This window comes from Vulpes lagopus, chromosome 4, assembly GCF_018345385.1.
Source record: "Vulpes lagopus strain Blue_001 chromosome 4, ASM1834538v1, whole genome shotgun sequence".
Classification (NCBI taxonomy): Eukaryota; Metazoa; Chordata; class Mammalia; order Carnivora; family Canidae; genus Vulpes; species Vulpes lagopus.
In genome coordinates, this window is record NC_054827.1 from 24,266,812 (window position 1) to 24,291,422 (window position 24,611).

The following is a 24,611-nucleotide window of genomic DNA, read 5'->3' on the forward strand; positions in this document are numbered from 1 at the left end:
ACTTGGGTCATAGTCATTTGACAATTGTATTTGTTGATTTGTCATTCACTTTTTTTACTCACTCATTTATTCCACAAATATTTATTGAATGCCTATTTTGGTGTCAGGGAGCAGGGAGGAATAGTACTAAATGCCGTGGCAGTTGGGTTTTAGAATCCTCAATAGCAAGACGTGGAAGGGACCTTAAGAATCTTCTTGACCGAATACTTACCCCACTGAACAATATTTCCTCAAACTGGAGAGATGGTTTGGGGTTTCCATGTCAGTGACCAGCCAGGAACAACGTAGCCCAGGAAGCCAAACTCCTCTAACTGGTGGGAGAATGGGTTTAGAACAAGGGCAAAGATTTGTCAGGAAGCTCTTTTGCAACAGCTCACTAACCAGTGCAGTCATTTGATCAGGTGGTGAGATTTGAATGCAATAAAACAAGTGTCAAGAAAACCCGATTAGATAAGCCCCGAGTCCTTGCACAGTCCTTATGCTGTGATAACCTCCCACAAAAATGTCACATACAGTCTGTGTGTGAGGGGAGATACTGCTGACTTGGAATTTGAGAGCCAGGCAGGAGTGTGGGTATTTGATTTCAATCTGGGAAAATTCCAGAAGACTGAATTCAGAGGATTTATGAGCACCATCCTAGCCATACAATTGGGTTTCATCAACAAACAAGGGCTTATTTTCTAGTGCAAACTGGGACATTTCAACTACATTAAAGAGCAAAGCAAAAGAGGCAGGAACAGTGGTCAGAATGCCGTTCACAGTCACAGTTACCTCGTACATGCTTATTTTATTCAGGTGAGTGCTCAAGCCTCAGGAGTCCAAAAAAGAAACCAGACTCATAGGCAGCATCATTTCCTAAAGTCACATTCTCACCCATGTCCTGTAGACCCTCCGAAGTCACACAAAGAAGCAATATCCATCTCATCTACTTCTGTCACCAAGAGAGCAGCATTTTCTCAGATCCAGGGGATGATCTGCGAGAAGAGCTTCCTGGTGTTGGTTAACATCATCACCATGTCCAAGATGCTGACTAGAAAATAGGATTAAACACTATTACATGGAACTTTCCATAACTTGGATGCCAATAACCCCAATTTTCATTCTGTCTCTTTTCTTGGTTTTCTACCTCATGCAATATTTTACCACCATTTTTAGGTACATGGTAGTACTTCACAGGTTATTGACATCTTAAATATATGTAAAGTTTTTTCACACAGGACTATGAGGTTCAGAATTATCCTGGTGGGTGTCCCAAGGCCTGTGGCTGTATCCAGCTTCCTGTGCTCACATACCAGAGTGCCAGGGTTTTAAAAGGAAGTAGAAAGCCAAAGACTAACAATCACCGTGCAACCCCCTTAGGTGAAGAGGATGGTACTGGTGCCAGAGACATCTCCGCTCTCTATCTTCCCCTGAGTGCCTTCTATTTGTGACTCTGGGCCCTAAGGAAACCCTCCCCAACTCCCACTTCGTCTCGTTTTGCCCATGGCCTAGCAACCTGGAGCTGCTCCTCTGCGTTCTTGACCTGGCCTCCCACTGTAGCCCCCATCAACATCTAAATATTCAACGTTGGCCCCTTAGCCTCGTCCTCTTAGATTAATCCCCCACAAGTTGGCTCAGCAAGGAGAACGTCAACTCCTTCAACATACTGTAGAAAGATTTGTAATGTCACAGGCATTTGAAAGGAAGTGGTAGGGCACCAGTTAAGCTTGAAATGAACTTAAACACAATCCCACTACAGAGTGTCCCTCTAATTGAGATTATTGTCCCCAAATGAATACGGCATTCAGCACCATTCTAGATATTTTTAAATTTATTTATTCATAAGAGACACGGGGGGTGGGGCAGACATAGGCAGAGGGAGAAGCAGGCTCCCTGTGGGGATCCTGATTCAGGACTCGATCCCAGGACCCCAGGATCACTCTCTGAGCCGAAGGCAGACACTCAACCACTGAGCCACCCAGGTGCCCTCAGCACTGTTCTAACAAAGGCCTGGAAAACAGGAGCTATGCCAACAGCTATCTGAGAGGGATTATTGAGAGAATTTTTTAAAATTTTGTCCAGTTTTACGGGAGCAGAACTGACATTGTATTCATTTTAGGTGTACGGCATACAGATTTGATATCTGTATATATTGCAAAATGATTCCCGCAGTAAGTTAGCATTCATCAACTCACATATTCATTATTATTTTCTTGGGATAAGAGCTTTTATGATCCACTCTCTCAGCAAACTTTCAGATATAAAATATAATATTGTTGACCATAGTCCCCATGCCGTATGCTACATTCCCAGGATTTATTGATCTTTTAATTGAAAGCTTGTACCTTTTGACTCTCTTCCCCCAATTCCCCACTCCCACCTCTGCCTCTCTGAGGGGATTTTTTGGGAGGGAGTAGGAGATTGGACAAGGTGACCTTCCAAACATTTGATGATGGCAATAATGATTGGTGGGGACAGTCCTAGCTACGCTCTGTCTGCTGGTTTACAAACAGAGACCAAATCACTGAACCATCAGGAATGCAAACTGAGGAGGAACAAGCACAGTTTGGAGAAAGACCATGCAGCTGTCCTGTTCTCGAGGGCAAATGTGGTTTGGAGGTAAGATCAACACTCGATAAGCACAAGCAAGACAGGGAAGTTTTGGGGGTACCCTCTTTACCTATATAGACACTTTTATTCTTCTTATCCCATAACTCACTGAGCACTATGGCAACATGAAGGTCTCTCTGGGCCTGGAAAACCAAGCCTGGTGACAGCAGGACCACCAATGCGTATCTTGGAAGTCTACAGGACACCCCGAGAGGTACCTGTTCCTAGTCAGTGTAGATCAGTCACAGATGAGGGAAGCTTTATAGGGCCTGGCCTTGATAGGGGATTCTAATCTTTGCTTTATGTTTGCATAGAACATGCTAAGGGGTGGGGATAATTCTCCCCCTGGGCTTGTGCTTCCATGAGATAGATAGATTTATTTACTTATTTATTCATTCATTCATTCATTCATTCATTCATTCATTCGAGACACAACAGAGAGAGTCAGAGACATAGACAAGGGGGAGAAGCAGGCTCCCTGTGGGGATCCTGATGTGGAACTCGATCCCAGGACCCCGGGATCACTCCCTGAGCTGAAGGCAGATGCTCAACCACTGAGCCAGCCAGGTGCTCCAAGAAGGAGCTACTTTGAAAGTCACCTCTTGGTTACCTTAAGTATATCCAACCCCTCAGTCTTAGGAGGAAGTCAGTTGTCTGGGAAGTGTTTTAGGAGTATCTTGGCCTTTGTGGCTCAGCCCTTCCTGGTTCCTTTTCCTTCCAGATCTGTCTGCAGGCAGGATGATCCATCCACTGCCTGCAGAATGGCCCAGTCCTGTCGGGGTAGACTGCTGACCTCTTATCTGCTTGGGCATTTCAGAGACTGAATTAGTACAACCTTTGGGCTGCAGATCTCCAACCACACTCAGCGGCCAGGTTATTTGTAACAAAGCTGACACACGGCTCTCCAAATGTTGACTGTGTCTTTCTCTCTGTGGATTTTGAATTCACTGAAAGAAAATGGGAATTATAAACGAGTCCCTCACCCGGTTCCCAGGCATCTTCAACAAAACCCTTTACCCTTCTCCATCCTAACCATCCCCCAGTCCAATTCACATGCACCCACACATACATACCCACACACAGACACACACAATTTCTCCCTCCTACTTTAAAGTTCTCACTGCCCGTTCTCTTCCTCTCAAGGTTCCAGGCACCTAACACATCATGCCGATTAGCTGGCATGAAAGGACTCTTGGCTTCCTTTCACTGAGGGGAAAGGTATCATTGATGAGGCGCCATGGATCATGCCCTAGCTCAAAAAATGTGGACATGCCCCTTCCACTACACTGAACCTGTGTTCTGGGAAAGACCCTGGGGCTCTGAAGAGCCACCTTCTCTTTGCTGGGCCTGTCCTCATTTCTATTCAAGATTCCTGGGCCATTTGCCTTAACCTTGATACCAGGAGCCCTGCACTGCCCAGCAGTGTCGGCTGGTCATTTATAAAACAGCAACATTTCTGGCATGAATTGAGCCACCAAGAAAACAGGACTGTCTCTGAAATCAGGTCAATGTCAGGTCAGATAAGCACAGCCTGGAATTTTCAAGTATCTGCAGTAGCTGGTCCCACAATCTTGTCTCCTTCGTGTGCAAGGCTGGGGACACTGATGATTTTCTGACAGTTGCCAGAGCCCGGGGCTCTGTTAAAGATAGGAAGTGAATGTGGAGTATTTCCCCCCATGGTGGCGGTGAAGGGGAATTCATGCTCTGCTCATATATGGTTCCTGATGCTGTTGGTCACACTCATTCAGCTGCCAGAGCCCGAGGGGCCCAGAAAGGGACTCTAACTTAGCTCTCTTTGCTCTCCAGCACTGAGAATTGCTGAGGGCCTTCATAGTATATTCACTGAAGTTTAAATGGAAACTCATTTAAGAGATCACACAGGGCTGCCAAGTGCACTTGTGCATGGGAGTGGGTGATGACACCCCTGGAGTCGTACAGTGCCCAACTAGGGAGGCATGTGCAATGGCCCTGGGGTCATTTGGGGGAGTTAGGTATCTAACAAGTCCCTAGAGAGTGGTTTTATGGGGCAATTTTGCCATAGTCTGGGCTTGATCCATTTCAATTGTTTGACCACCTCATCTGTGAGAGGACTAGAGGCCCTCTTGGTGAAAGACCCCTGGCCCAGCTATGCTCACAGAGGCTGCTGTGATTAAAAATGACACCTACAACAGCCTCTCAGAGCGGACAACTGAGATAGGCAGAGTGGACACTCACATAATGATGCTCCTAGCTCTGTGGTCAACTGTCCCTCTTTCTGATAGCTCTTTCTTTAGAGATGGAGAAAACCTAAGTCCCCGTTACTGCTGAGGGCTGCAGGGCTGGAGGCAAGCTCTCTTAGATGATTTTGTACTTCTTGCTTCAATCCGCTGGGTACAAGTTTCATGGTTTAACTCATAGAGTAGCAACCTGAATTCCAAATTACTTTGGGTAATTTGAGGGACTCGGTTTATTCCAACCCCCAAACTTGAAGATGTTACCGAGGCTTGCTACCATCCCTGCCCACTCCACTGCTCACTGACTCACGAACGCACTATGCTCTCTCCCCGTTGCATGCGTTTATGGGTGTAACACCCTCCATCTGACCCCTGGATTCTTGAAGCCACATTAAAAAACCACCTCCCACAGGAAACTTTTTCTGACCGTCCTCCCCCTTCCTGATCTCTGGTCTTCTGAAACTCTATAGTACTTCCAGATAATGGAACACAATTTAGCCCTTAATTGGATATTGGCTAGTATTGATCACTGTCACTTCCTATATGTTCTATTTCACCAACTAGGCTCTAAGTCACTTAAGCCTAGAAAATGCATTTAATATTCCTTCAGCCTCCCCATCATGTCTAATACATGGAGAACATTTGGCAATATTGGGTAAAAAGATGTGTAATAAATAATTCTTTGCATCTCCAGATACCACATTTTCTACACATCTCAAATCCCCTTCCTTCAGGAGACTTTTCCAAACCACTGAGCCTCACGCCAATTTCTTCTGCCCCTCTGGACCCATTATTGCCTGAGCCGTGCATTTTGTCACTCAGTTCAGACTGAATGTATCTTTTGGCTTAAGATAGGAGAGAGAGTCCTATCTGCACAACTACTGCAGGGTTTGGATGATGTTAGCTCCAGGCCTGGTTGGCACCAGGCAAGGCCTTGTATCAAGGTCTGACCCACACAGGTCTCAGCCAGGGTTTGTCACTGTGCTGAAGGTCCCTCCTCCTCCCCTCCCCCCACCATGACCTCATCATTATCCACCAAGGGCAGGCTTTAGCATAGGTAGACATGGACGGAATCCTGGAGCTGGCACTTCTGAGTTGTCCCTGCAGGCAATGTCTCACCCAAGCTCCCTAGGCCTCCACTTCCTCATCTATAAAATAGGGTGGTGGTGAGTCAGGCCACCCACCATATGGAGGGCAACTGTGAGTCTTAAGTACCATCATCCATGAACGGTATGTTGACTAGGAGTTGAGAGCAGGGTCCTTTAGAATCAGACCACAGACCTTGACCAAGAGTCTTAGTTCCCTAAACTGCAATTTTCTTATCTATTTAATAGGGATTAGCATGTGAACCTCATGGGCTTCTTGTGGGCATTGTGCCAGATGAGATTAGGAGCGTATATAGTAGTAGTCGTAGTTGTAGTAGTAGGAGTAGAATGGATACATGGAAAGAGCCCAGTAACTGTTATTATCCACCATGCTGGGGGTTTATGGTTTCTCTCCAGGTATCAGGCTAAGTATCTGACCCTTTTTTTCCACATTTGCTATCCCCACAGCTCAAAACAGGGCTTGCAGCCTCATCAAATCTTTCTACTACCTCCAAGAGGGGTTCTGGGAAATTAGAGGCTTGAGCATCTCCAGCTGTGCTACCTGGTATCTCCACTCCTTAGTCCTACAGAGGAGCTGCCATAAATTCTTACTCCAGGGTTGCAGGTAACAATTTGTAGCATGATAAGATCTGCAAGATTCTCCCCTTAACAGAAATTTTGACAACAGCTCTTTTCCCAAAGGACAGCACAGAGGATGCCTAGGTTAAGCGAGGAGAGCTCTCCAGGAGGACAGCACCCTACACCCCAAACCACATTGGATGATGAGCATTTTCAGGGGCTTGGCTAAGCATTTTGAATCTTGAGGTCCTGGACTGTTTTCACATGCAAGCTGTTGGCCCATCTTGTTTGTGCAGAGTGGTCCAGGGAGTTCCTCAAAGGACAGCAACTTTCTACTCTTTGGTCCTGAACTGATGCTAGAAGGTTCTTCAATTTGTTAGTCCTTTGTCATGTGCAGCTATCACTGGATTCTACAAATGAAGGCTCTGTGCTCGGAGCCCTGGCCAGCTTGAGACATTTAGTACATTTAACTTCTGAAATTTTCCCTTCAGTTTCTGTCACTTATGGTATATTATTTAATTATTGTCTATACCTTTTGGGTAGTGATTTTAATGCAACTAAACAGGTGCCATAATTTACTCTTCCCAGGGACCTGCTTTTCCATAATGATGAAGAGATCCACTGTACTCTGGCTTAATCATACTAGTTTAAATTTGTGGGCTGCCTCTAGATAAGAGGAGAGGGGTATAAATATCAGCATTGCTCTTGTTCATTTTACCATAGCTCATTCTTGCCCATTTAATTATTCAATTTCAGAAAATCAGGACCGTTTCATTGTGTCAAGGGCACAGCCAGAAAACTATAAGGAGGCTATAATGACTTAGAAGGAAGAAGCAGTCCAGATGTAACAAAGCTTCACTCTAGCTAAATTTCATGTGCTACAAACCCAGAAAGAAGAACTAATGAAACAAAGCAACACAAATTTCATTATAGCCACCATTCGCTGATAGACGGAGACAGGAATTAAGAGGATTTAAATCCACTGTTAAGTTTAAATTGCGTTTATATTTGCAATGAAATACAGTTTTGCACAGAAGCACATACCGAGGTCCCCAGAGTCACAGAGTAACATTTGTTGCTTCAAGAGACTCCAGCCAACCAGTAAAGCATCACTGTCCCACAATCTACTTGGTAGAGTCTGGGAGACACCGATTCGGGAGGTCTGCACCCCCACTCAGACACCAGCAGGTTCTGAGACAGATGGTTTGTAAACCACATTTTGAGAAGCTCTGGAGTAGATGACTCCAGGATTTTTCAGCTGTATATAATATACACATAATCTTTAAACATTCAATGCTTTGTATATCTTAGACATTCATCGTCTGTGTGTACGCACGCAAGGAGAGACTATGCACCATCTGTCTCTCTGCTGTGTATATGGATTCCACATGTGCCTCATTTATAATAGAACAACTGAATTTTATAAGTTTCCAGTAAAATCAAATAAACACAGTGTATGGATCTGAGTATTTTCTTTCCTCTCTTGGCCCAGGAGAAGAATTTAATTTATAAAGGACGACCAGAATCACAAACACAGCTCCACATCTCTGAGAACTCAACACAGAAGCGTCTCTGTGCTTGACTTCAGTGACCATTTCAAATTTGAGGATCTTGTCTTTGCTATTCTGATCAGTTCACTCTTCCTTTGGTCTCAAACTTGAGTTTTGACCTTCAAAATCTGTGGAGGCCTTGGGCGCCTGAAGGGTTGCTACTGGGATGCTCTACCGGCCTCATTCAAGTGGAGATGACTTTTTCCCTCATGTTAATCATTCATCTTTGGGGATGGCAGGTGAATTTCAAGTCATAAATCAATTAGGAGCATTTTGTAGAGTCTGACCAAGGAGAGGGTAGAGAAGGATTCTGAGGCTGTCTAGGGATTCTAAACGAGGGCGTGCAGTCTGGGTTTCTATGCGGTAAGATGGGGTCACTTTTGTACCACCTATTTCACGTCTAATCTTGAGTTTTCTCTTTCAATAGCTACTTTTTGTATACATAATTTTAGAACTGGAAATGAATTTAGGGATTTAATAGATAAGGGTTAGAAGTTTGGTCTTTTGATTCCAAATTCTGTATCCTTCCCAATAACCCTGTTCACAAACATTATACATACTGGCACAGGTGGGACTGTTGGAGGCTGCAAAATGTCATCCCCCTGGGTCCCATTCTGACAGGTGGCCCACTCATATTTCTAGCAGAGGTCCTTTCTGTCCAATCCACCCAGGCTTTGTTAACAGAAGTGATCTGAGGTTGAGTATCAGAAAACAGTAATTCCAGGCTAGGTTGTTTGGGGGTTCTTGGAGGAGGGCACATCTGACTACTCTAGTGTGCTTATTTCTGAATGGTATTTTCAAGCCTTTGGTAGCTTTTCAGGGATGCCCTGAACTGTTTGGATTCCCCCACTTCCTTTCCTTCCCACCCCCCAGCTTTACAGAAGGATATATGACAAATAGAATTGTACATATTTGACTTGTATGTATGAATGTGATGATTTGATATACCTATACACTGTGAAGTGATCACCAATCAAATTAATATATACATCACCTCACATAGTTACCTCTTTTGTGTATGTGTGGTATGACCACTTAAGATTTACTCTCTTAGCAAATTTCAGGTATATAATATGCTATTATAAACTATAGTCCCTGTGCTGTACCTTAGGTCTTCAGGAGCTATTCATCTTATAACTGCAAGTTTGTATTCTTTGACCAACATTTCCTCATTTCCTCCTGTTCACCAACCCTGGCAACTACTATTCTGTCCTCTGGTTCTATGAGTTTGACTTTATTAGTATTATTTTTTAGATTCCACATATAAGTGATACCATGTGGTGTTTGTCTTTGTCTGTCTGGCTTATTTCACTTAGCATAATGCCCTCTAGTTTCATCCATGTTGTCACAAATGGCAGGATTTCCTTCTTTTTTTAAGGCCAAATAATATTCCCGTGTGTGTGTGTGTGTGTGTGTGTGTGTGTGACACATTTTCTTTATCCAGTCATCCATAGATAGATACTTGGGTTGCTTCCAGATCTTGGCTAATGTGAATAATGCTGCAATGATAATTAGACTGCAGATATATCTTCAAAATAGTGATTCCATTTTGTTTGGGTAAATACCCAACAATACTCAGAAATGGGCTTGCTGTATCATACAGAAGTTTTATTTTTAATTTTTTGAGGAACCTCCATACTGTTTTCTATAGTGGCTGCATCAATTTACATTCCCATTTAAGTCTTTAATCCATTTCAAGTTAATTTTTGTGAATGATGTAAATGGCATTCCAAGCCTTTGGTAGCTTATCAGAGATGCCATCCTCTAGTTGGAATCTTCTACCTCCTAACTTGTTATACAGATTTGTCAGATTTTCTGATTCTAAGGCTCTATATACTCATAAACAAATATACAACAGCCTTTGCTACCTGTGAGATGTATGCTTCTTCCTCCAGTTGGGAGCAAGTCCAATGGAAGCAGTTGTCCCTATAGCTCTTGCTGTACCTCATTATGATGCATTGGTTTTACTTAGGTGGTGGTGGTGGGAGGTAGAGAGAGAAGAGAGAGACTGAATGAAATGGAAGTAAATACTATTCATAACTAACATTTAACTTCGATTTCAGTCAGGCTGATTCAATAGTCAAAATCTAGGTGATAGTGGGAAGTAGCATGAAAGATGAGGGAAGGGCAACTTGCTATCAATGGATGAAGTTGAGAGAACTGATGAATTATTAGGTAGTAATTCTATTCTAATAGCATTTCTGTTGCATTGTTTTATTGTAAAGAAGAATCAATAAAAAGATGACACTCAAGGTTTTTAATTTAGTGAATCTCATCTAGGACCAAATACACCTGACAGTAGCCTGACTTTTTAAAATGCAAACACTGTGCTCAGATTTATTAATTTTTATGTTATGAATATTTAAATAAGCCTATCCCAATGGAATCATTCTACACAGAGCTAATGCACTTACATTTTTAATGAAATGAGTAGTCAACCATTAAAAATAAAATATTGATATGAATTGTTAGACTAATTGATTGGGGAAGAAAGTTATTGTGCAAGCAATCAGAGATTTAAGAAAAATGAATAGAAATCAAACGACCCAATTATTGTCAGCCCTTGGCTTTAAGGAAGACTCTCTCCAATATATCTCTTTTCATTATGAACAATCACTTTTTAAAATGTCTACAGAAAATTATCACTGTAAATCAAGCCTCAGGTAGGAGAGGAGTCAAACAGTAATACGATCATCAGCAGAAGTATTTAACTGCTTAGGTCCTGCTACAAAATATGTGGGTGGGGAATTGAAGCGATTTTCTCTGTAATTCAGGCTCCAAACCTGTTTTTTTTTCTCCTGGATTCCACATAAAATACAGCAACTCAAACTGAAAATAAGTCTCCCTTGAATTTCAAGACATCTGTGCTCTTATCAAAAGGTGAACAAATGTAATTTTCAAAGTCACTTTAAAGACTCTCAGTTTAAAGATCTTTTGAATGTTTTTAAGTGGAAGAATTATCGTTTAAAGCAAACCCTGCCATTCCTGCTTCTAAGTATGATTTTCTATGTTTGATTGCCTTAAAGTGAACCATACTTTCTTTCAGTGAAAGAGTAGGCTTGACTAATGAAGACAGCTCAGTTCTCAAATTCTTTCTAGCAGCTGAATCTATAAATGAAGAGCACAGATTTCACTGCCACCCCACATTTTTTGCTGACCAATGAATTCCTAACTTCTGTTCAGTTAGGAGTGAGTTGATAAACAGAAAAGGCAAAAAAGAGCTATAAGTCATTCAAGAAAAGATTGAATTCAGATTTCCTGCTGAATACCTCTCACATGGCAGTTTGGTAAGGAAGGTGTGCACAGATTTGACAAAACAGGAGGCCCTGTAGCACAGTAGAGGCCCGAGCTATTGCCAAGAGCAGTCACAAAGAATGGAGAAAGTGAACTGTTGGCATTTTGTGGACAAGAACAGAGATCCTAGAGGAGTGAGAGAATTGGGATATTGGAGAGAAAATGGTTGGAGTGATGCCCTGGGGCAGGAGCTGGAGCCCAGCGGTGAGGGGAGTATGAAGAGCCAAGAATGGGGGAAGCAAAAGCAGTGGAGCAAGTGAGGCCGAAAAGGTCAAGACTTTGACAATTAGTGTCATTTAGTCCACTGCTTCTCATGAATATGAATGCGGCAGGTCTTGTGAAAATGCAGATTCTGTGTTAGCGGATCTAAGGCAGGCCTGCCTCTGCATTTCTACCAGGTTTCCAGAAGATGCCGGTGTTGCTGGTCCAGATCACACTTGAGTAAGAGATTAGAAGATCCCAATTTCATCTCTTGGAATGTGAAGAATGTCCATACTAATGAATGAATGATTTCTTAAGTGCCCATTGTGTACCTAGCAATCTGTCAAGAACTCTGAAGAGTTGAAAAGAAGATGAGAAATCCCCTTGGGCAGGAACCTAGAATCTTACAGAGGAGACTAGACAAGCAAACACAAAGCCACTGGAGGAAAACAGAGGAGACTAGGTATTAGAAAGCCTACATGTGGCTGGAAGGCGTTGGGAGGAGAGGGACCTGTCAAAGCTTGGTGGGAGCTTAGGCAGAAATGAGAGGGAGTAACTTTACACAGAAATAAACACACATCAGAAGAGTCTGGAATGCAGGTGCAAAGAACCACAGAGAACTCCGTGGGGCCTTAATACACCTTAACCTCTTAATACTAATATTTAATAGAATGAGCATCTCTGGCGTTAAAAAGGTTGAGTGTTGTGGCTGCATCTGAGTTCAGCTGAAAGGCAGGTGTGTCTCTGAGAGTCTCCAGGGCACCCTGCAAATTACTGGACACAGTAATGTCCATTCAGTAAGTGACTGACTCATTGTCAGAGCACTTAGCAAACCACAGATCGGCGACTGTGCATGGACTAGTGTACCCTGCCAGAAGCACTAGGGCTCCAAAGATTTAAAAAAAAAAAAAAGGATCTCCATTGTAACAGCGGGAGAAAAATAGAAATAATAATTGCGGCACGGCAATATGTTTAAGGTTTGTTTCTTACTTGTGTTTACTGTTGAATAAAACAAAAAAATAGAAATAATAATTTTCTTCTAGCTCTCCTCTGAGAAGAACAACCAGAGGTGCCTGGGTGGCTCAGTCAGTTAAGCATCTGACACTTGATTTTGGCTCAGGTCATGATCTCAGGGTGGGGAGATCGAGCCTCGCATTGGGCTCTGCACTGAGCAAGGAACCTGCTTAAGATTATCTACCTCTCTATCTGACCCTCCCCTGCTCACTTGTATGTGCAAATGCTCTCATGCGCTGTCTCTTTCATTCTCTCTAACAGAAGAAGAAGAAGAAGAAGAAGAAGGAGAAGGAGAAGAAGAAGGAGAAGGAGAAGGAGAAGGAGAAGAAGAAAGAAGGAGAAGGAGAAGGAGAAGGAGAAGAAGAAGAAGAAGAAGAAGAAGAAGAAGAAGAAGAACCACGCATTTATCTTAAGTTTCAGACTCTGTAGGTTTCGGAGGCCTTGCAGAAGCAAACCTTGCTCAGCGCTTGGAAGATCTGAACACGTAGGTTATGCTGGAGATGCCAGAGGAGGAGGGCCTCCTGTATCCACATGTTCTGGAGCTAAGTCACAGGGGTCACATTATCCAGCATGCTGGTAAACATGGGTGTCTTCATAACCCAGCCAGAGCCAGGAGCAAGGAATGTGTCTGGGAAGAAGAAGAAGCCTTTATCCAGGGAGGAGCATCATTTGGGCTGGACCTTGAAGAATGAGGAGGAGCTGCCAAGAGGTGGAGGAGGAGATGGCACAGGGACAAGGTCTTCTGCAAGAAGGCAGTGGCTCCAGCAGTGCCATGGTGAAATGCCTGTGCCGGGGGGAACGCTGTACGAGGGACTGTTGTGCAAGCTGGGGCCCTGAGAGGCTGTGGCAGCGAGTGCGCATGGAAAGGTAACTGAGACCAAGCCACGAGAGATCCGGTACAGCAGACAGAAGAGTTCAGAACTTGTCCTTCTTAGACAGTGGTGTCTGCTCAGGACTTTTCCCTCTTTCTTGGATGACACATGATTGGAGGCACATAATGCTCGCTGTTGGCTTTGGACCAGGATCAGGAAGACAGTGATCTCTTTCCTGAGCTTCCACTAGACGTCTTTGTCTTTGCTCAGCTATTTCCTGAATGATGTGGCGACGAAGGAGTAAACTGGGGCAAGGGGACCACAGGTGATCCATGGTGTTGTCACTACCCTGCTGGGTGGTTTTTGTCAATGGGCAACTTCCCTGACCCTGTTTTCCCCATCGTTCTAGGAGCAATGCTCATTTTGGCACAGCAAACTTGGCAGTCCTCAGTATTTTCTGTGTGCTGGTCCCACACATTATCTCCCTAATCCTCCAACGGTCTCAGGCAATAGGCTCTGTTATCAACCCTTCTGCCGTTGAAAAAACTAATGCTCAAAGTATTTATGTCGTTGACCTAAAGACATGCATGGCTAATAATTAGCAAAGCTTCAATTCAAACTCTTCACCTATAGACTATTCTGCAACATCCCACACCCCCAAGATGGCCATTGGTAATGATTGTCATTTCAAAGAAAATCCCAAACTCAAATCCCAAACTCAAAATTGGTTCAAGGTAGATTTAGGATATCACCTCATGATCCGCATGGTACGAAGAAATGCGGAATCATGCTGGCCTGCAAACACCTAATAAATCACTTCATTCACTCTTCTCTCGTTGCACAGGAGGACCCTGGACCACAGCCAGGCTGTGGAACACACCCAAAGTCACACAGCTCAGCCTAGTAAGAGCAGTTCCTATTATTTTTTAATGTGGCTCAAGTGGATGGTATCAAATAGGGACTCTGATAATACAGTTTAGGATTTTTTGCACTCATTCATTTTCTATTCCTTCCAGTCAAAAACCATTCTCTCGACTTCTTTACAATCCCTCATTTCACAGTGACATTGAAGATCAGTACCCTGGGGACGTGGCGAGACCTGGGAACAGACAGGAATTCTCGAAGCTGATGGACAGTTGCTGACAAAGATCTGGGTTTTTTTTTTTTTTTTTTTTTGAGGTTTCCTCAGAGGAGGGTTAGGCCTGTGTTGCTTCCAGACAAGTTAAAGTTTTCTCATGACTGAAATGGAGATGATATTCTTTAAGAGAAAAAATGGTGATATTGAGTCATAAAATGTATTTGAAAAATTAAGACCCAAACAGCATCAAGAGTTTTAAGACCATTTGTACTTTTAAATTTAATAACCCATTTCTGGGAATATATTTCAAGGAAATAACCTGAAAATTTCAGAGATATAGGAACGTGGATGTTAAAAGTTAAAAAAAAAAAAAAAACAGAAAGAATAAAACCACAAATGACCTAACTATTCAACTTCAGGGCAATGTCCACAATATAGAATATTATGAAGCCATTAAAATATTATTATTTAGATACGGCTTCAATGACATGAGGACATGCCCATTATGCAATTTTAAGTGGGGAAAAAGTTTGAAATAATACAAGTAGCATGATCTCAACAATGTAAAAAACTGCACAGAAAGTGAAGAATATACCAGAATGCTAATAGTTTCTATGTGGGATGGGATAGAATTATGAGATTGAGACTAATTTTACCCTTTGCCCTAAACTTACCATAGCTTTCCAAATTTTAAATGAGAATGAATTCCTTTTGTAATTAGGAAACAATCTTTTTTAAAAAGCATAGGCTGTCTTGTATAAATAGCGAAGATGATCTCTCGTGAGACACCTGTTTTATTTTCCATTTGAGACTTTTCCTACATGACATGTCGCTGTATATTTTGATTCAGAATGGACAAGGTAGTTCAGCAACACTGGAAGTTGGCTGTGAAGGCCATTTTCAGAGTTGTGGCTCACAATAGAAGACCTGTCTTCCAAGGTGGTTCAAGTCCGGGTTCATGGGTCTGAAGAAGTAGCTTCCCAATACCACAGGACAGGAAAGAGGGGTATGTTGTCTTAAGACTGGGGTGATTTTCACTTGAGAAATAAAAGACCTGGGACACCTGGGTGGCTTAGTTGGTTAAGCACCTGCCTTCAGCTCAGGTCATGGTCCCAGGGTCCTAGGATCGAGCCCCACGTTGGGCGCTCTGCTCAGCAGGGGGTCTGCTTCTCCCTCTCATTCTCCCTGTGTGCTCTCCTTCTCTTTCTCAAATAAATAAATCTTTTTTAAAAGAGAGAGAAATAAAAGATCTTCAAGAAACCCTAGTGTTGCTCTAAGAGGAATCTCAGAGGTGAACTAGTCAACAACCTCATTTCTTCCTGGGCTTTATTGCAATGTAATTGGCATACAGCATTGTGAGTTAAAGTGCATGACACGTTGATTTGATAAATTTATATATTGCAAAATGATTACCAGTCACCATGGCATCAGCTAACACCTCCATCCCAACAAGCCCCGCATGCTATAGATGGGACAACTGAGTCCAAGAAGATCGAGTGACACTTAAGATCACACATCGAGTGACCAAGACTCCCAGCAACTAGTCCTGTTTGTTTCCACTGTTCAAGGCTGCCTCCCTAGCTTTGAAATAAATGTCTGGGTACTTTAAATAAGCATCTGCAGTTTATTATTAAAATGGAAACTGTGAGTCGCCACTGTTCCTCTACGTGACCCCAACAATAAGCCTAGGATGCCAAACATGGCCAGTGCCAGTCCAAATCACACTCCTGCCACTCTCAGCCAATTTAGCTCTGAAACGGTTAGATTCCCGATGCCCCCTACCAGAATGGCAACGACTCCAGAGGTTGGCAGCCTGTCCCAGATCTGTGAGGGTAATCTGCATTTCTGGAATTCATAAAGGTGAAAGGGAGAATAGCGTCCAGAAAGTGTGCCACTCTCAGAAACTTGGTTCGGTGCCCTGGTATAATGGGAATGTTCCTAGCCCTAGTTCCACGTTATGGAGATTGCACGACTCTGTCCTGGCAGTGGGAACAGACCACAAGGAGATGGCTGCCTCTGGAAATAGAGCAATGAGGAGAAGTTGAGGTCTATGATGATAGCAAGGAGCCCCAATGAGCAGAACAAACTTCAGACAAAGGCAGACAATCCTATTAGGATGGAAATGTTGAATGTGGCAGAGGGGAAAATGGGCTGGGGCTAGAATCTAGCTGAAGTCAAAGGAAAATCCCCTCTGATTGGTGGCAGTGAAGACCCACTTTACTCCTTCAAGGGAAATCAGGGTGGCTTGAGATTTCCAAGCTTTCAGACCTGGGACTGGTGGTCTCAACATCAGACTCCTGCTCTTTCTGCACTGAACCCTGCCCTGCCCTGTTTTGCTCCTGTGTGTGGCTTTATTTATACTTTATTCTACCTCTGTTAGTACCTGGGATCCCAAAGCAACAGTGGCAATGCCTGGAAGCAATGTCATGTTGGTAGAGACAGCAACACAGATGTGCCAAGGGTGGCTAAAAGGATAAACAATCAGGGAGCAGGGGTGGTGGAGTGGGGAATCTCTTCCAAATTTCGAGGTACAGAGTAACCTAAAGGTGATCACTGAGGCCATCAACATCTTCAGCCACCATAAGGAAAATTTGCCAGTTACCTTTATGTTCTGTCTAAGGAATGGAAAAGAATAGAGACACTCAGGATTGCAATTACGCTAAAGAGTACTGGCAATAGCACTCAACACTCAGGGATTTGAAGCTTTCATTAAAATAAAACATATTAATTCAGTATTTATTACGTGGCACACATTATATGGGCTCCATGCTGGATGATTCAGCATCATGTACAATAAAGATAGCATTTCTACCCTTGGGGGCTCTTGATCCAAGGAAAGACAACAATCCAAGGAAAGTAAACAATTATTTGTAGGTGTGATACGTACCACAATGGGGAAGTACAACATACTCTGAGATCATATAACAATATATGCATACTTGGAGGAAGGATCCAGATTAAATGAGATACTGTGCATAAAGTACTTAGCCTGATCTCTGGCTCACAGGAGTGCTCAATAAGTTGTAACTGTTATTTTTGTTATTACTGACAAACATGTTTCAAGGGGCAACACCCTTTTTGGGCTTCTAAGCTGGGAAGGGAAGTCTATGATCTACATGCCATTCATTCATGTATTCATTCATTGAACAAACATTTACAATTTTTTTTCAAGATTTATTTATCTGAGAGAGAGAACACATACATACATACATGTGTGTATGTGTGTGCAAATGGGAGAGGAGCAGAAGGACAGAATCTCCAGCAGACTCCAGGCTGAGCATGGAACCTAACCTGGGGCTTGATCCCATAACCCATGAGATCATGATCTACCTGAGCCGAAATCACCAGTCAGGTGCTTAACCAACTGAGCATCTCAGGTGCCCCCATTTGACACACTTTCCAAAAGCTTATGAGTAAGGTGCTATGTTCAGTGATAGAAATACAAAAATAGTTAAGAGGGCACCTGGGTGGCTCAGTGGTTTTGAGCATCTGCCTTTGGCTCAGATCATGATCCCGGGGATCCTGGGATCGAGTTCCACATCCAGCTCCCCACAGGGACCCTGCTTCTCCCTCTGCCTATGTCTCTGCCTTTCTCTCTGTGTGTCTCTCGTGAATAAATAAATAAATTATAAAAAGAAAGAAATAAGAATTGTTACTCTTAAGGGGCTCAAATTCTAATAGGAAGAAAGACAAAAACAAATAATTACAGAATGGTGCAATCAGAAGTATATTATGTACCATAAAGACCAGCGAGTCCAGTTTTACCTTGAATATGGGAAGGGAGTTGGGTCTAGAAGAATGAGTCGTTGTTACCCAGGTGCCCTTGTTCTATAACCAGTTCTTTCCAGGGTATGGGGAACTGGGCAAGATGACTTTTAAAATTGTGTTTCTATTTCCATATCTGATCTCTTCATTCGACCACCTGATGCATTGCAATAAATGAATGAATGAATGAATGAATGAATGAATGAATGAATGTTGGAAAGGTTTCATTGTCAGGCTTTAGCTACAGAATTTTTGGTCACAAGAACAAATTCAGAACAGATACATTTCTTATAGAGGAATTCACTTCCAAAATAACCATAGAATGGTCCATCTCCACAGGGATCATGACTCAGAAAAAGTGAGATTCAATCAAAGTCTCAAAGAGTAGTCCAATTATCTGTGTATCCAAGGTGAAAAACTTTGGTGTCCTGGTCCTTGTGACAGTCTAATCATCAAATGGTAAGAGAATGAGGCCATTTGCCAAGCTGTTGTTCCCAGGTGGAACCCTGTCCCCTCTGCACTTTCCTTGCCTGGGCACAGAGCCTCAGCATCCTGAAGGCAATTTGTCTAAAGTGTCCCACAAGTGGGTGGAGGAGAAAAGAATGAACACAAGGAAAGTTTTAAAGTCCTCTTCAGAGAGTGGATGTAATGGCTTTGTTCCTTTAAGCCTGTCTGTGGCTGAGACACCGAGACCTTCCCCAATCTGCAGCCTCTTCTCTGCCAGGAGCTTGGGCCAAGTCAGAAGCAAAGCCCAGACTCAGAGAGTTGACTGATGGCCCAGAGAAGCACAAGCCATCTGATGCCTTCACATGGGTGCCTGCGTGGACCCCACATGGAAAGAACACAGTGACTGAGTCTGCCAGGCCCACGCCCATGGAGAGTCCTCTTGTCTCTGACCCTGTGGGTCACCCCATACAGCAGAAGGCAAACTAAGTTCCTGCTACCCCACAGCTGATGCAGCAATCAGCTGGAGATGGGCCAGACTTGTCTCTTTCCCAACTCATGTCCAAAACAAATGAGCAAACAAACACAATTCCAGCAAAATAGAAAAAAGAAGAATGACCTTGTTCCAGGGAAGAAGGATGGTCAGGATAGCTGTTCCCTGAGTATTTCACTCTCAGATTCTCCAAGACTGTCTCAAAGCCTCCTCCCTCCCACCGCAGGACCCATATATTCAGAGAGAAGGCCCACTCATCAGTAAAGACAGACTAGAGGGGCATTTATTGGTTTTAACTCATAAGAATACTTGGCAGCCTGATCTAACTGGGAAGTTTCAGGAACCAACTAATTTGATATTTTATATGCCCACTCTGACCCTGGGAAAGAAGAACCCAGAAAAATCTGTTCTAGAAAACCTTCTCCGCAAAAGGACATGGAATGCTTAGGGGATACAATGTCTTCACTATAAGATGCTCCAAAAGCCAGAAGCAATTAAAGTAGAGAAAGACGGGACAATCCTGGGGGGGAATCATATACCCAGACTCCTCCTTTCAGTAAAGCCCTGGATGGTGGCTGCAACATAGAAAGTGAGGAGCATTCGTCTCTATTTTCCTACTTTGGGCTTAATGGCTCTTGAGGAGTGAAGACTCAGAGATACAAGTACAGGCAAACTGCCTCCAGCAATTCCACACAGAACCAGAAAAGCTAGAGGATCTAGGAAGAGGATCTAGGAAGGACTTTCATCAGGATTTTAACAGTGGTTATCTCCATGTTGCAAGATTCTATGGATTTTCCCCTCCTTTTTATATTTTTCTTGATTGTTTGAAATTTCTCTTTATAACAAAGCTGAACTATGTCATCATCAGGAACAAAATAAAATATACATGATGTGGCTTATGCCTCTTTTCAGAGACCTCAATAAAATAAAAACAGTCAAGGTAGTTGTAGGAGAGATCCCAGCACATTTTCAGTAGAGATGAAGAGACTAAAAGCCTACTGACGGATAATCGGATCAGTGAAGCCATATTCCAGAGTGATGGCAAGGGTGGAGGAGTGGGGTTGCAGAGATCACTGAAATTTTTTGCAGATGAACTGGCCAGTTGGTGCCCTCTCACACTCTCCTCCCCCAATCCCAGTTTGGAATCTGGGCGGCCAAACTCTAGGCAAAAATCAGAACTCCCTTCTCCACAGAGGTTGAATGTTCTTTTTGAGAATTAGGGCTTAGTAGCTCCTTGTGTAAATATCCCCCTGTTTTTGACATTAGAGAGTTTGCTACCCAGAAGTCTCTTTCTGCTCACACCAAAGTGAAAACTGCATATCAATCAGCCCCACCAAACAGTGGCATGGTACTGGGGCACGGTTGCATATAATGAAGGAAATCCCTTTAACTCGAAGGCACAGCACATGCTTCTTGATATTGGGCCCATGATATATTATCAGCTCAGGTCCTGCCTCAGTATTTCGGGAAAGAATTGGTTAATGTATTAATAATTTCAGTTTATATAACATAAAGTTTATTGGCTTCCAACATTGAGAATCAGCCTCGTAGAACACAGAAGACTTAAATGTGTTTATAAAAAATGCAGTATGATCAACCTTGACAGTGTAAAAACAAATTCCAGATGTCAGAAAATGAGAAGGATACGGGGAGAAGGGTGGAGCACTCATATCATAATCTAATTTAGCTTGGAATCGAGAGGCATTTTCCATGTAAATCAGTATAGCTATTATGGAAAATAGTATGGAGGTTCCTCAAAAAATTAAAAATAGAACTACTATATGATCCAGTAATCCCACTTTAGGGTATACATCCAAAGGAAACAAAATCACTATCTCGAAAAGTTATCTGTACTCTATGTCCATTGGGGCATTATTTATAATAGGAAAGACATGGAACGAGCCTAAGTGTCCACTGACAGATGAACGGATACAGAAAATGCGATATATATATAGTTGAATATTATTGAATATTAATATTGCATATCACTCAGCCATTAAAAAACGAAAGATATCCTGTCATTTGGGACAACATGGGTGAAACTTGAGAGAGTTCTGTTAAATTAAATAAGTCAGAGAAAGACAAATACTACATAGAATCACTTACATGTAGACTCTAAAAAAAAAAAAAATCCACATTCTTAGAAATGGGAGTAGAATGGTAAATGGTGGTTGCCAGAGGTTGGTGGGTCAGGGAAATAGCTGGATGTTGGTCTAAGGAGACAAACTTTCAATTCATAAGATGAATAAGTTCTGGAGATCTAACATATAGTGTGGTGACTGGAAGTTGCAAAGAGAGTAGATCTTAAATGTTCTCCACACAAAGGTAAAATAACTATATGAAATGAAGATGAACACATTAACTAAACTTATTGTGGTAATCATTTCATACTATATGTGTATACCAAATCATCATGTTGTACACCTTAAATTTACATAGTTATAGTTTATTATCTCAATAAAGTTGGAAAAAAGAGGTACTTTCTAAAGCTGATAGAATATAAAAATATATGCTTATATTATTACTCAAAGGTACAAAGGAAATGAACAGTAGCACAAAAAGCATCAACAAAAATTGGGGTGGGCAAAGATACAGATGCAGTGAAACGCCGGAACACCTGCACCCCACTGTTTATAGCAGCAATGTCCACAATAGCCAAACTGTGGAAGGAGCCTCAGTGTCCATCAAAAGATGAATGGATAAAGAAGCTGTGGTCTATGCATACAATGGAATATTCCTCAGCCTTTAGAAACGACAAACACCCACCATTTGCTTCGACGTGGATGGAACTGGAGGGTATTATGCTGAGTGAAATAAGTCAATCGGAGGACAAACATTATATGGTCTCATTCATTTGGGGAATATAAAAATTAGTGAAAGGGAATAAAGGGAAATGAGAGAAAATATCAGTGAGGGTGACAAAACAGGACACACCTAACTCTGGGAAACGAACGAGGGGTAGTGGAAAGGGAGACGGGCAGGGGGTTGGGGTGACTGGATGATGGCCACTGAGGGGGGCACTTGGCAGGATGAGAACTGGGTGTTATGCTATGTGTTGGCAAATTGAACTCCAATAAAAAATTTAAAAAAGAAATTGGGGTGGAGGCAGAAGCAGATAGAATAAAGTGCATTAAATCCTTCAAGTGATTAGACAATGTCTTAAATCAGGTGAAGAAGTAGTGTATAATTACCACTAGAATTAGTGTATAAATTTATAAATTCTAGTGTAGAATTTACATAGAATTTACACACTAGAATTAGTGTATAAATTTAGAGTTAAACTGGTAACCACCAGAATTAAGAGCAGAAGGCATTCACTTCTGAAAACTAGGGTAAGCATTGAGAATTGTAGCTTCTCATCATAAGACCTTCTACTGATTTCTCTCTCTCTCTCTCTTTCTTTTCCCTTTTATTTTCCTTTTTTTTCAGTTTTCATAATAAACATTAGTAGGGAAATGAGGGGAAAGAACAGAGTGAAAGAGAAGTGAGGGAGAAAGGGGAGTAAGAGGGGAGAGAGAGGGAGAAAGAAGAAAATGCCATATATTGTCAGGAGGTTACCTCTCATTATATCTTACTGATGCTCTGTTAATACAAGGCAGCACAGGTGTCAGATGGTATTAAATCAGTCTGATGGTGCCATTGGTTTCTCCATCTTCTGGATAGGATTTGACTATCTGACAGTCTCTGCTTTACAGTTGAAACACAAGGTCCTGCAGCTCCCAAGTCCAATGAGGCCCTGTGCCCAGGACCAGCTCACTGCCACTCCTGGTTGGTCATAGATGGCCAGCCCTCTCCTAGACCCAGCCTCCTGCAGACCCACCCAGCACGGACCCAGGACTCTGCTTCGGCCTTCAGCTCCTGGGTTTTGTTAACCCTTACACCAGACACTTCATCCTGGCCTTGTCTCTCTTCAGTTGGCCTCCAATTCAGTCAACCCAAGGTTGATCCATGGTCTCCAAGCCCAATGGGCACAAGAGAATAGAACCTTCTTGTTTAGCATAGATAACTCAGGAGATGGGTGACCCAAGAAAGTTCCCTAGCAAGGAAGGCTGTGCATTGGAACCAAGAATCATGCAGTGTTTAGTAGGTACAATGTAAGCTTTGGGCTGCTCCAGTCCTGGATCTGCCGCTAACTGTATCACTCTGGCCAGAATTCCTGGCTTCTCTGAGCTTCTCTTCCTTATATGTTAGGTGGGAATAATATCATTTGTGACATGCATGGTTTCATTGAGAGGATCAAATGGACCCCCTATGTAAAAAGACTAGCACACTGCTGCTTTGCCATAGGTACATGACATTAGATTCTCTCCCACTTCCATTTCTCCCATCTTCCTGCTTCCCTTCTCTACCCTACATACTGGTAGACACAAAGCAAAAACCAATGAAACGCACTATAGAGATCACATCTAGGTTAGTTAAAGCTGGGACAGATCATAATTTTGCTGCTTTGCTAAGAGTCTCTATGACAGCTGATAGCTCACTGTCCTTGGGAAAAAGTCCTTCTGCCAGACAGCTTGCCTCTTAGGTAGAGGAGGCATCTGAGGCCACTTTGGGTCATAACATTCATAACCTAACATAGAATTGCTAAGACCTTAGAGGTAATCCGGTCACCAGCCATCACATACAAGGAAGTAACTTGAGACCCAGAGAAGCTGCCTAGTTCAATGTCACATGCCAGCTAGACTGAATTCCCACTCACTGCTCTTCTGAAAAGAAAGATACCCTGAGAAAGTTGTGTTTCTGTGTCAAAAGAACGACTTACAAAGTGTAGTCATAACTCTGACAAGTATGGGAAAGATGCATGACTGGAAAGCATTTTTTTTTAAACTGTGAATACATTAACTGATTCTGCAATTAAATGCCAGCACACATGAAAGGAAATTTTTGCCCGGGCACCAAAAAAAAAAAAAAAAAAAAAAAGATGACAGACAAAAGATGGTGTTAGGTAGTCAGCTTATTAAACAGTATCTATTAAATACAACAGACATAATGTAACTCCAACAGAAGCAACCAGAAATCCTGTTGCTTAGTGTTTTAAAAGTATGGCCAAAAATCTACAGTAGAAGTTATGTAACAAAGTTAAATAATTTCTGGAATTTTCTTGTATCTGATGAGTTAGTACATTAGTACACACATATTTTTTTCATGGAATTGATTAGGACTCGTGGTCTGGAAAACGATTTGGGTATGATACCATTATGATAAATATAATGATCAGAAAATGACATATCTTGGGGTGCCAAGATAGTCTTGATAGTTTAAATGTAGACTGGTCTTTATTAGCATGGTTACAGGCTATGATCTATGATCAGTTTGGTGTTGATGTCAGAGTTTTTATGTTACTTGGCAAGGCAACATTTATAAGGACATTGAACTTATGTCTATTTGTTACATTAATGACCAGTAATTGCTTAGAAGTAAAAGGTTAGGGCTGGAAACTGTCAGGGATGTAGTAATTAATACCAGTACTAGATATGCTAGTGTAGCCTGAACT

At 42.5% G+C, this 24,611-nt stretch overlaps 1 long non-coding RNA gene across 1 annotated transcript; it reads right to left on the reverse strand.

Annotated features, from left to right (window-relative positions):
* Positions 1 to 168: 168 nt before the first annotated feature.
* On the reverse strand, positions 169 to 22,839 carry LOC121488979. Its single transcript, XR_005987224.1, has 3 exons — positions 22,676 to 22,839; positions 874 to 1,030; positions 169 to 311 (listed from the first exon to the last, which is right to left on the reverse strand). It is a non-coding gene; the product is annotated as an uncharacterized LOC121488979 (long non-coding RNA).
* Positions 22,840 to 24,611: the final 1,772 nt, after the last annotated feature.